General features: G+C 28.8%; 1 long non-coding RNA gene across 1 annotated transcript; it reads left to right on the top strand.

Moving 5' to 3' along the window:
- The first annotated feature begins 2,151 nt into the window (after nucleotides 1-2,151).
- On the top strand, nucleotides 2,152-6,021 carry LOC145954353 (uncharacterized). The gene is made up of 3 exons (XR_014431560.1): nucleotides 2,152-2,550; nucleotides 3,959-4,004; nucleotides 5,158-6,021. It is a non-coding gene; the product is annotated as an uncharacterized LOC145954353 (long non-coding RNA).
- The last annotated feature ends 8,457 nt before the right edge of the window (nucleotides 6,022-14,478 follow it).

Raw genomic sequence — 14,478 nt, forward strand, 5'->3', positions numbered from 1 at the left:
TAGAACATCACATTAATATCCTCACAATAAAATATTTAACTTTTAAAAACATCTTCCCCTATAATTTTTTTCCCCTACATTAGTAGTATATATTTAAGTTTTTGTTTTAATTAAGAAAAATGTGCAAAAACAAAGCCGTCTTATCATACATATCCTGTAAAGTTAGCACTTAATACAGCGGCGTCTTGCTTGCGTGCGTGAGATTTCTTTCCATATTTTATCAAACAGATGGGGTTTATATAATATGTTTGGTTTAGCAATTGTCACCCATCAACCATTATTATGTTAGAATTGTGACGTTTCATTATGTTTCTGGCCGTTAATATTGTGCACTATGATTGTTTTCACAAGGAGAGTTTTTTTCTTCTAGGAAAAGGAACTTTTTCATAAATAACATATTAATTTATCAACTACAAGTTATTGTCTTTTCGATTATTTTTATTTATAGTAAAAATATTCACTATATTTTGCATTAATTTAATGTACTTTTTTTTTAGAGAAATTTAATGTTCTTAATAAATTATAAATAATTATTTATTTTCTAATGATTTTTTTAATTATAAGCAGGTGTTTATGTACCTTTTAAATAAAAATGGTATTATGAGAGAATCTTTCTTTAAAAAATATTAATATTTATTCACATTATATTAAATGAATTTTTGTTAAATAACTATAATATTGATATGAAATATTCATTATTATTATAATAAGTAATAATTAATTTTTATTAGAAACTCTAATCATATAAGATGAATACTTTTATTTTAATACAATTTTTTCATACTTAAAATCAATATTCAAATTTTAAATAATTTGATTAAAATGTACAACTCATTATCAATTATGTTTGACAAGGTTGATATGTTAAATAACTAGGATAGAAATAAGAAAGAAGGAAAGATTTTATTTTTTTTGAGAAATATATATAATAAGTGAATTTTTATTGAAAGTGATTTTAAAGATTTTTTTTATCTCTTTTTCTTTTTAATTTATTTATTTTATTACTTTTATATTAAATTTTAATATTTTAAAAAGTATCAATAATTAAAAATACACTTGATTTACGATATAATTATATGTTTAAAAATATTTATTTTTTATAAATTTTAGTTATAATATATTTTATATATTAAAAAATATTGATTATAATTATATAAAATAAATATTTATTCCTTTCATTATGCATGCTAAAATGTTCGTGTATAATAATTTTCTTTTTCTGTTGAGAGGAAACTCTTTAAATGAATTTGTGGCTACAAAGTACATAAAAGAGAATAATAGACAGATTTTCCTTAATTATTTAAAAACCCTGGTGGCATACTGAAGGCCATCAAACAAGAGGTGAAAAACAAAAACAAAATCCTAAGGTGACTGATTTTCTGGTTATCTCGTGAATCAGATAGAAAGTATGATATGTGGATGTCCTAAAAGCGTGCTCATATTTAATTATGTATTGTTATAATTTTATTAAATTAATAAATCAAAACAAATATTTAAAGTGCGCTGTTTATAAAATGAGCAAATTATTATAAATGTACCACGATTCCACGAACTATAATATGTTTAAAATACTATATATTTTAAATTAAATAAAATCCGAATATATATATATATATATATATATAAATTCTTTTTTCTTTTCAGATAAGCCTTAATCAACTGAATTTGTGGCTACAATCTACATACACAAATAAAAATAAAGACAATTTTTTCATAAATATTTTAAAACCCTGGTGGCATATCCCAGGCCAAAAAAAAGGCGGTGAAATAAAAAACAAAATATTAAGCTGACTGATGAACAGAGAGAAAGAAAGATACATGGATGTTCTAAGAACATACTTATATTTAACTTAGATGATTAAATTATTTAATAAATGAAAATAACACTTAAAAAGGACATCAATTTGTAATCATTTTTCATTTCTACATTTTTTTAAATTCTTAAATTTTTAAATAATATTAAATTTTTTTTTATCACTTAAATAAGTTAATAATTTGTAACAATTATAATCTTCAATTTTAATCACCTATTTTATTATTTGATTTGATTTTTTATTTTATTTAAAAAAATTAAATAAAATATAAATACATTAAGTGTATAGATTACACTAATAAATAAATAATGATAAATGCATCTTTTGTTTGTTACCTAGCGAAAAGAAAATACATATATAAAATATTTTTATTGAGTAAATAGTTAGATTAGTCTCTAAAATTGTCATTTTTTTCTCAATTTAATCTCTCATTTTATTTTAAAAAATCCTCCTTGAAACTGACAATCATCACTCATGCCCATCTCTCCATCATATATACTTCGTTAAATATACTAGAGTTGTATATATGATCAATTATTTGATGATGTGGTAATTTTAATATTTTTTATGCCCTATCATAGGAGGGACATTTTTGAATGTGTAGAAAATTCTTTTTATAAAAGTAAATATTTAGGTTAAAAAGCGTGTTAGTGTCTCTCTTGTTCCCATTTTTTCTTTCCCACCTAGTGAAGAGAGGAAGACAAGAGGTTTGCATGGAGGATGAAAATGATGTTAGGTATCCATTATTGTTGGCTTTTCTTTTTTATATTTATAGTTGTTCCTATTCGTCATTATTTTTTGTCTTTGTCCTTGTTATCGTTCTTCATCATGTTGTTCATTGCTTTTGTCTTTTATTTTTCTTTATGTTGGTTTATAATTTTGGGTTTAGGTTATTGTTGCGGTTTTGGCTACGTTTATGGTTCTAGGCTTTTTGTCATTGTTGTTTATCATTGTACTCTTATAAACCATCAATGTTTCTTCATTGTGCATTTTTTTTTCTTTGGTAAATGGTTTTTCATATTGGTTTTCATGTTGATTTATTGGTTTTAATTTTAAATGAAGATGCACAAGATAATGTGATGAACTTGTTACTAAGGTTGTTGATGACCACCCATATGAGCCAATTGTAATGTTTGACGATGACTCAATTGAAAACACTAATCAAAGTTATGAGCCTGAAGTGTTGAGATCTTTAATTAGTAGTGATGATGAGGTTTTTGTAGGTGACCAAAAAGTTATTTATCCTAAGTTTAATGAAGTTGTAGAGTTTGGATGTGTGCATTTAGAGATTGGAATGGAGTCATCAACTTTGAAAAGCTTTAAAACTATTGTAAGGGATGATAGTATTTACCTTATAAAGGAGATTAAATGGATAAAAAAATGACAAAATTAGGACAAGGGTAAGGTGTAAACATACAGAATATGCATGGGAGATGTTATGCAGCTAGAGTGATGTTCAAGAAAGCTTTCAAATTAAAACATTTGTAAATAATCACATTTGCAGTCGGATTTTCAAAAACAAGCAAGCTTCATGGAAATGGGTGGTTAAAAATTTATAGAAAATATGAAGTTACAACTTGATATTAAATATGTTAAGACTTATGATTTCTTAAAAAGGGAAATTGGTTTACATTTTGATGACTCTAAAATATTTAGGGCCTTGAAGGAAGCAAGAGAGTTAGTGGAAGGTAGCCTAAAATAACAATATGCTCATATATGGGATCATGCTAATGAGTTGGTTAGGAGCAATCCATGATCAACAATCAAGATTGATTGTATCTCGATTGTTGAAGCACAACCCCAATTTTGAAGGTTTTATGTTTGCCTTGTAGGATGTAAAAGAGGTTTCAAGGCTAGTTCTAAGTCATTCATTGACCTAGATGGATTTTTTTTAAAGGTTATTATAGAGGCAAATTGCTTTCTTTTTGTAATAGCATTTGCCATTATAGAAGTAGAAAACAAAGACAACTGGAAATGGTTCCTTATTTTGTTGCATGATGATTTAGGAGATTACAAACAAAATAATTGGACCTTTTGCATCATATATTCAAAAGGTAATTGAGTTTCATGCACTAGTTGCACTAGTTTTTTTTTTTGTTAGAAAGTAGTTAGTATGAACTGATATTTGCATTTTTTTTTGCAAGGTTTAACTCCTGGAATGCAAGAAGTTATGCCTGGAGTGGATCATAGGTATTATGTGATGAACTTGTGGAAAAGCTTCACTAAATAATGGAAATATAAGGAGTTAAGGGATGTTGTATGGGAATGTGTTAGGTCAACAATCCCTCCTGAATGAAACTTGAATATGAAGAAGGTGAAAAGAAAAAAAAATGAGAAAGCTTGAACATACTTTATTAAATGGCTTAAACAAACATGAAGTAAGGCATTTTTAGTGCATTGTAAGGTCGATAACATATGTAACAATAATTGTGAGGGTTTTAATACTGAAATCCTAAGTATAGGAGCAAGCTAATTCTCACTATGTGTGAGAAGATCAAATGTTACATAATAAAGAGGATGAGCACAAATAAGTTGAAATTGGCTAGGAGCTGGGACCATTGACTCTAATGCAATAGTCAAGGCTAAAAAAAAATATGAAAGCAATAAGTGGACCCTAAAATGGTGATGATGATGGAAATAAGTTTCAAGTGCAAAATTGGGAGTCAAAAGTTTATGTGAATCTAAGCACTCAAACATGTACATGCAGGTTTTGGCAACTTACAAGTGAAACTCGTGTATTTATATTATTATTATGCATTTAATCACATGTATCTAATATTGTAATTCTTGTTTTTGAAATTCATAGGAATGTCATGCAAACATGTTGTTGCTACAATTGCATATAAGAATAACAAACTATAAGATTATTGTCATGGATGGATAACTATTGGGTATTATGTTGCAACATGAGCATTTCATTCAACCTACACAAGGTTATCAATATTAGGAGTTTAAATATTATGCTCAACCCACTCCAATTCCAATGAAAATGAAACTAGGGAGACCAAAGAAACAAAGAAGGAAAGATGTGGATGAAGGAAGTGTTAACAATAGGTTGAAAAGATCATACCCTGCATTCACACGTAGTAGATATGGTTTAACAGGTCACAACTACAAGGGATGCAAAAAAGATGGAATACCTCAATGGTCAATGAAAAATAAAATCAACACAATCTCAATCTATCCCACAAGAAGAAATATCGTTGCCCTAATCTGCCCCTCCAACTGATGAAGCACCAATTGAATTTGCTTCGCTCGCCCAAACATTTGTAGTTTTTTATTTTGTGTATCAATTAATTTTGAATTACTTGATATTTATGTATATTTTTTTTGGCAATTGTAGGAACAACTACATGAACTTTCCACCACATTCAAAATTCCCTTACCAACAACCCACTTTGGATTAAGCAATGACAATGTGGAATTTATGACTTTCATGCCAACACCAGGATTGCTTGGGCATCAAAGTTATGAAAGACATACAGTCCATTTTGTTATCCTCAATGATGGTTTTTCTTTTGTCCTTTAAGATTTAGTACTAATGATTTATTTTGGTGCTACTATTGATTGTCATGATTAACAATTATTTTGAGACTATTATTGAGTATTTTGGATCTGTATTTTGTAATATGTATTTGGTATTGTTATTGTGTATTTTGCTAACGTTTAAGGTCTATGTACCTTCATCATAGTTAAGGTCCATGTACCTGAAATGAACCAATGAATATCTATTTTTTAATTAGTTTATGAAATGAAACGTTTTTCTGATATCTGTTATTTTCCCTCCCTTTATTTTATTTCTATTATAAGTAATAATTGTAACTAATTACAATTGCTAGTTAGACAGTTATTAGCGGTGCATCTTTGTAGGACACTACACATCCTATAATATTTTTCTAACATTGTTACTGATCATTTGTTGCAAGTTGCATTAGAATTCAGCAATGAAATGAGAAAATTTTGATTATAATATATTTTAAAAAAGTATTAATAAAAATAACTTTTTGATAACTTTTTTTGAAAATATTTAAATGAAGTATTCAAAGAGATATGAAGTTAAAAAATATTAAAATAAATTTAAAAGTGACACAAATGTTTATATATTAATTATTTTCATATTCAGTTAGTGATATATAATAAGTTGTTTGAATGATATAATAAATATAAGATACATTTGTGTGTGTGTATCATTTGATTAAAGTCATTCTAAAAGGACTTAAAAGTCTAAATTTTGTGGAGAAGATGGAATGAAGGGTGGCTGTTGGTTTTCAATCTTGAATTTGCTTTGGCCCCAAATTAAGGCAAAAGGGCAGTATAATATATGTTATAATAATATAAGTAGAAAGTGGAAAAGAGAAGACAAAGTTGCATTTGAGTTCAACATGAGCACTCCACCCTTCCACCCCACTTGTGTATTTTGTTCCTCAAATCGATTACTACGTCATATAATAATAATGTTCACTATGTGGTCCGGTGTCTGCGTGACTTAACCATAACCAATTAATTAGAGGTGGCATGCCATGCCAGTCTCTTTCATCGAATCCTCTTCTGCTTTCTATTTTGACTCTCTTTGGACCAATGATTACGTTTTCTATTAGTGAAAAATCTCCCACTCATGCATGTCACTCTCCAAGTCTTAGTCTCACTTTCTTTTTTATTTTTATTTATATAAAAGAGGCCCAAACAAGTCCTACGTGGGAGAGAGACGCCCGTATACTCTCCAAATAAAACTACAATGCAAGCCACAGATACTGCATTAAATTCTAATTCAATATTATCAATTTTTTTAAAAGTTCAAAAATTTCAACTATATGGTTACATAACAATCAATTCTAATCATATACACATAATAATAGAGAACTATTAAATATTTTCTCCATCGAATAAACAAAATTCTCTTTAAACAACCAATCTACTAAACAATTTCTCCACTGAGAGAGTGACAAAACCTCTCAGTCACCATTTTTTTGGTCTCTAACCATTGACCAATAGGAGTGCGAGTTCGGGCAGCCATTAGAATTAAATTAATTATGACCTTTCAGTCACTGATCTCAACTATCATATGACAGAATAATTTGAGCTTTGTCCATAATCTTTTCTTAGTGAAGTTGATACAAGTATGAATAGACACTTTATATTAAAAAAATACGTGAATGATTGCTTAGAGAATCAAATTTAAAAAATACTAACTATAGAGGCTAAAGAGCCCCTTGTAAATAAAACCAAGAACTTGACGTACGTAGTATTGGATTAATTAAGGTGATTTAGAATAAAAAATTTGTGTTCATATCGTATTTTTTCTGCATAAAAAAAATATTTGTCTTTCATTATGTAAGTCAAAATCATCATTAGTTTATGATATGATATACTATTTGCAAAAATTTATTAAAATGCAATTCAATACTCTTTCTTGAGTTTTCATGTGATTTATAATGTTTAACAAAATTATTATATTTAGAGTTTAATAATATATCATATACAGTTAGTATAATAATTTTACATATAATCAATTAATTAAAAATTACGGTTTGTATGATTTGCACATATTTATATGATTTTAATTTACAATTAATATTTATTATAAAAGTAAACAAATTTATCATTTATGATAGGTTATAATTGAATGATGGTGTAAAATTATTTTATATTACTAATGCATTATCATTAAATTCTTATATTTAATGATTATACTATAAAAATTAAAATTTTCAAAATATTTTTATAAAAATACTAAATATGATTAAAAACTAAAAAGTACACTATAACACTTAATTTAGCATGTGTTGTTTAGAATGTAACATCTTAAAGGACTTCAATTTAGGCTTAATGCGATACTCTTTCCAGTTCCAAATATACGTAACAAAAAAAAATCATGTTAATTAAAAAGTCAATTAATATCATTTACTTGCACTAATTTTATTTAAAAAATAATTTCATTTTCTAAATTATTCTTTTTTATTTTACAATAAAAATAAAAACATCATTCAAAATATAATCTCAACTAAACAAAGAAATATTTTAAATATAATAACCTTAAATAAAATAAATTTAATTAAAATTTACTTATATTTAAAGCTAACTAAAAGATAATTTTTTGTTTTTTCTTATATTTGGTGTGATACATTTTTATTCTCATAAACATTTTTATCCCATCGATTTGTCTTGGACACTTGAGAAGAGAGGGCCACTGTTGGTCTCTATATTCAGCACAGCACTTCACTACTTCAGCCCCATTGGGAAGTATGCTCAATCATTTTCCATGGTTACTATAGGAAACACCATTAATGTTGGATGATATTTTGACAAAATGGCTAGCTATTGTTTTTTCATATCAGTTTTTCATCTACAGTATCTTATTTGTTAATTCAGTACTAATTTTTCATCTTTGAGGTTATGTTCCTCATGTCCTCTGGGCTTGACCTTGTGATTTGGACCTAAGTGAAAAAGGCTTTGCAGAAAGAGGTGGCTAGCTTAAAGAGTTTTTCTTTTTTTCCTTGTCATGGGTATACCTCCTCTAGGTTAGGAATTAATTATGTTCGTAATGTTAAGATTGTCCTTGACATTAATAGTGTGTTTGGATGAGGAATTTTACAAATTCAAGAAATTTTAAATTCTTGGTATTTGAATTACTTTGATTTCAATTTCTATCATTCTTAAAATATTTTGTTTGGATGAGTCAATTCAAATTTTTTAAATTTTAAATTGTTAGGTTGAATATGATAATTTAATTCCATCATAGTAAAATTGATTTTAAAAATATATTTATATGTTGAGATTTTTAAATTAAATTTTATAAAAATAAATATTAATCCATTTTTAAATATTTAATAATTTTAAAAATATTTTTGAATATCCAATAATTAAAAGAATGAAGAGATAAGATAAAATATATAGGTGAAATAAGAAAAACAAATATGAGGAATTTCAAATTCTCCCATTTTTTGAGAGAATTTGAAATTCTACTATTTTAAGGAAATTTACAAATGCTTGGATTTCAAATTCTTTGTAAATTCCTCATCCAAACAAAGCATTTCACCTCAAGGAATTTGAAATTCTTCAAATAAATTAATTACCCTATATAAATTCTTCATCCAAACACACCATAAGGGATTTTCGCTCATTGCTTAATTAAAAAGTATGTTTGATGTAGTGAAAGAAACTGGTCATTTTAAAAAAATACAATAGGTAGTTTATATGAGAAGTTTATCTGGGAAGTTGTGAAATAGAGATGAGAGAGAAAAAAAGTACAATAAAAAAATAAATAAATGAGGTAATTATAAGAATAAAATGATCCAAAGTTTGTGTACACAAAATATAGGTAGTATAACGATCATGATAGGTTTTACATTTTACAGTTCAATAATTAAACAGTAAAAAATATAAATTTAATTATTTAAAATTATCATATATATATATATATATATATATATATATATATATACTTACACACATAATAAATCAAAATTGTAAATATAAATTTTAAGTTGTCAATTAAATAACTATTATACAAGCTGTGTTAGAACAACCACCAACACAACATCAGCATTTCTAACATGGTAATCAAAAGATCTAACTTGCCCTCTAACCTAATCCTGTCTTGCTTCCATAATAATATGATCTTCATAATTTAACAATAAGAAAAATGTAAGGGTAAACTTATATGCATCAAGGAAACATATAATATAAAAATAGAATACAAATACATCAACAAATTCATCACATCAACACTACAACAACTAGCTTAACTTAACAACACACAAATTATTTCATCAACTTCAACCTCATATCAACGCATTTATACAACTATATTAACATTGTACAACAAGTCATCATCTTAGCTTATAATACAACTGTGAACAACACAACGAATCACAACTTAACAACACAACAACTTAAACAATACTATAGCATAACAACACAATAACACTATGCATCATCACATAGTTCAGCTAAGAGATATCTTACAACACACATGAGTAATCTAAGTAACTTAACCCCATCGAATCAAGTTTAACAATCCAACCTTTTTGATTTGCTAAGTCAACAACAAATTTGAATATCAATCCATAATACATCATAATTTCTCAAATTTTGAGACTTAAACTAGAAAAGTCTAGTACCTCATTGTTAGAAATAATATAGCTTGGATATGGTGGGTTCGCCACAACATTGATGTGCATTAACCAAATCACATTTGGGTACAATCCGCTAGCTATCCTAGCAATATCACAAACCTTTCTAGTAATTTATTAAGGATTTTATCCCCCAACTTCATACTTTACTCAAATAATAACTAAGGATTTAGAAGATATTCAACACTCCACCTCAAGTGACAACAATAATCAAGGACAATTTTCAACAACTGACCTCTTAGAGCACCATAATACATATCCAGACAATGAGATATTTATGATTTTGAAACAATGTCTCTCCTTTAGTCCTAAGTTAACAACACAACAAAACTCCATACATAATACATCTCAACAATACATTTCAATACTACAACATACCTCATGGATATCACAACTCTATACTATAATTCAAGATACTTCTCATTCAATCACCATAGAACATACAACAATATACAACTTTATACGTTTAACATATTCATGCCCGAGGTTGACATTCGGTGTCACTTCCCCATGCTCGGTATCAATGAGATAGAAAACCTTTGGACCACTCACGTCTAACATGGATCCTCCCACGTCCGACGTCATCCAGATAAAGAGTCTCTACCTTAATCATAACTGATGCCACATGACCCACACCTAATGTTGTCAAGATAGAGAGTCATTGACTTAATCACGTTTTGTGCTACACAACCTACGTTTAACATAACCAAGTCAAAGAACTCCCAAGGTAATCACGCCTGACGTTCCTCAACCCATGTCCGATGTGACCAAGTCAAAAAGGTCTTATCTGACTGACGGTCGACACTATCAATCTTGCACCTTGTTTTAGTGAGGCAGAAAGTCTTTGATCTATATCACGCCCGATGCCATGAGGTTGTGCTTGATGCAATGATGATTTTTGACCTTGGTAGAATCACAATTTGGCTCCAATCACCTGAAACTCAGCTCCAATCTAATATGCAACTCCTAAAACTGAGCTTTGGGGAAGTATTAGAGTGATTTTTGTGAAGTTTGAAGGGGAAAACAATTTTCCTTGACTCTAGAGCCTATTTCTCTAACTTCTCTATAAGTTTCTTAAGAAAATAAAGTTGTGAAGTTTAAGTCTTAAAAAAATCTTGTATACATTTTTTTATTATTAAACTTTAACCTCGACTCATAAAAACTTATTAAGCAACTAAACTCATAAGAATTCTTAAATCCTTAGAATTTTAAAGCATTAAAACAACGATTCACATAATCATTCACTTAATCAAATTAAATAAACAATCATACAATTTCACTATGTTACAAGTATACCATTACTATTAGATTATTATTAGATGAAGATAAATAAAATTAATTTTCTTGTACAAAAGTGTTTATAAGAGTATTTTTTAAATGGAAGTGTTTGTTTGTTTTTTTTTTAATGAAAGAGCTTTTAGAAAAAAAATTAACTTCTTATCTATTTTAATTTTGTATTTATCATATTTATTTTAATTAAATCTTAATATTTTAAAATAAATTATCTATAATTAAAAATAATTTTATATAATGATATAAATTATATATCATAAATATAAAATATAATTTATATATTTAAAATATTTATTTATACAATTTTATATAATATAATTATATATCGAAGTATAATATTTAATGATATAATTTATTATAAATTTTAGTTATGTATAATAAATTTAACTTGCACGATATGCATAGTAAAATACTAGTTAATGAATAAAAAAAATGAAATGGAAATAACTACGGAGGAAGCAATTTTTTATGGTACTAAGTGGGTTGATGATGAAGATTTTCGCAATCTCTCCACTTGGCAAGCGGACCAAGTTTCGATGTAGTATTTAAGTATCGTCCTCAGGGATTTGAGAATTTAGTAATTCTTACTCTAATGATTAATATAGAGATGTTGATATGATTGGAAGTGAGCTAATGTGAGGCAAAATTAAAACGGTAATGTAAAAGTTATAAGAACAATTATATGAAACAAGGATTGGACCCTAGAGCACTTGCTAACTCCTAAATTTCCTTAAAATAAATATGATTTCATCTTCATGACTTCCACGTTCATTTAGTAATTCAACAAGATCCCTCAAAATTGAATCCTAAAGTAATTAATCTAAAACATGATTCCTCTATGTTTTATGATTAACACTTTGCATTAAGAGCAATGACTTGAACAAGGTGACTAAACAAATCAAGTCTATTCCTAGAGCAAGAGATGTTTAGGTGCAAGATTCAGTTCGGGTTTTCAAAAACGTTTTCCAACCGGATTCAAAAACCAAAAATCATACAACGGGTGATCAAGCCGATATAAGCATTAAGAGAAGAATCAAACACAAGTAATGAAAATGAAATGCATATATATATTTAAGAAGAAGAAGAGTTAGTAGTTACATCTAGACCAATCCTCAAAGATTTAGCCCCTCATGGCCATTTACAAGATCAAAGGAGTGGAAGAAGAAATTACAAAGGAAGAGATGAAGAAAAAGGAGTTGATCCTCGTTCCCAAGTGATCCAGCCTCCAAATCTTCGTTCCCACTCTGTTCTTTCTTCCTCCTGTGCTCCCAGCTCTTGTTTTTCTCTTTGTTTTCGTCTCTGTTCCCCCTTTTCTCTCTCCCCTGCCCTTTTATAATTGCTAGAATTAAAACAGAGTAGGCAGGAAAGAGAAGAATCCGCTCAGCGCCTTGAAACGGCTGAGCGGTTTGAAGAATTCTTCACCATGAAGTAATCTGAATGGCTGAGCCATTCAAATCCGCTGAGCGCCTGAGAGATTCTTCATTGTTAAGCAAGCACAAGGGGCTGGGCGCTTCATATCCGCTCAGCGCCTAGGAGGCAGAGAGCACTCCTTCTTCCAGGGCCAAATCCGCTTAGCGCCTTATAGTGGCTGAGCGCCTCTCTTTTGCTGCATTTGTTGAGCTCTTTGGCTTGAAGGCGCTCAGCCGTTTCAAGGCGCTCAGCCGTTTGCCTCCAGATTTCAAAACCTACAAAATAACACAAAATTTGATCAAAAGATTCATCGCTTCATGTACTAACATAAATCAAAAGTCCCTATTTGATTCTAAGTATTTATAAACCAAAATTATATCAATATGTACAAAATTTGTGCTAGATAAGTGTCTCAAATTCATATTTAATCAGATTAGTTAGACACTTATCAAGCTACCCCCAACTTAGAAATTTGTTTGTCCTCAAACAAAAGGTCTTAATTGAGAGTATAATATAACTAACTTATCTATCCAGTGAATACTAAAAGTTTCACCCAAAAAATATGTTAATGCATTTACATGATTTCAAAGATTCCAATAAGGACTTGTTTGCAAAATCCAGTGAGTACATGTTACTACAAATGGTGCCCACATAATAACAAAAATTATGAACATCAAGCATACTCAAGGGAAACATCTACTCATCTTCCATTGTTTTCAATCAAAGGCACTAAAATTTTCCTCACCAATGTGTATCTCTCTTTAGTGTTCTGTGAAGGGTGACTGTTTCTCTCGTTTCATGCACCAAAACACGCTAAGTCTGGTTTGTTACCCGTCTCCCACAAGTTTGTTGTTAAAACTAAACATGAATCACTAAGGATTTAAGAGGGTTGTAATGTGGCCTGGTTATCAGAGATTTGGTTTTTCTTTAGGAAACTAAAGGCCTGTTTGACAAGAGACATTCTCACTCATATGGGTTAATTCCAAATTCTTGCACTAACTTGAACTCTCTTGACTCTTTATGTTTCATCCCTCTTTTTGATTGAATTTACTGGTTCCTTCTCTTTCAGACTGTACACAAATTGATGAACTGATAACAAGGAACCTTGATTATAAAATTAACTCTAAATTTTTTTTTTAAAGTAATGGATATACACAAGAAACACACTTTGCCTGTACAATTCAGCTCCAACCATATGATCTCTTCATACACGCTACCCCCAACTTGGTTCAAAACCCACTTGTTTCATGAGAATGTCTCTTACCAACAAGGCTAAGGACAATCATGGTTTTTCTTTTTAAGCTTAGGGGTTCTGTTTAGGCTCAAAACTGTTTGATTAAAGGTTTATGTAGTTCATGGGTTGGCTTTTTTGGCTACTGGCTACATATAATAAACAATTGCCTTAGTAAGTTCCAAGCATAGCTTAACTGTAACTCATGGGAGACTCAAACAAAACTGACTGCATGAATCAGTGATGACTCTCAATGATTGAATTTTAACTGTTTGGCTCACTCCCTCACACGACTTGGTTAAGTGCCCTAGACATCAACAACTTCAGACTCATTTCAACTTCACTTGAACATGCTTGAAGCACATACTTAAAGTCAAAAATGTACAACCACTGGTGCAACAATGTAGATTTCCAGATTAGCAAACAATGCTCATTGAAAACTTGAACCATGAAAATGCTCATTCCAGAAAGATTATCAATTTGATTCCCAAAAAGAATTTTGTCATCACCACAAGTGGACACAAAACACATTAGATACTAATACAATATTTGCATGAAAGCACAACAGAAATCAAAAGAGAGAACTTAAAACTTACCT

This window comes from Cajanus cajan, chromosome 1 (genome assembly GCF_000230855.2).
Source record: "Cajanus cajan strain Asha chromosome 1, NIPB_CcT2T_4, whole genome shotgun sequence".
Taxonomy (NCBI): Eukaryota; Viridiplantae; Streptophyta; class Magnoliopsida; order Fabales; family Fabaceae; genus Cajanus; species Cajanus cajan.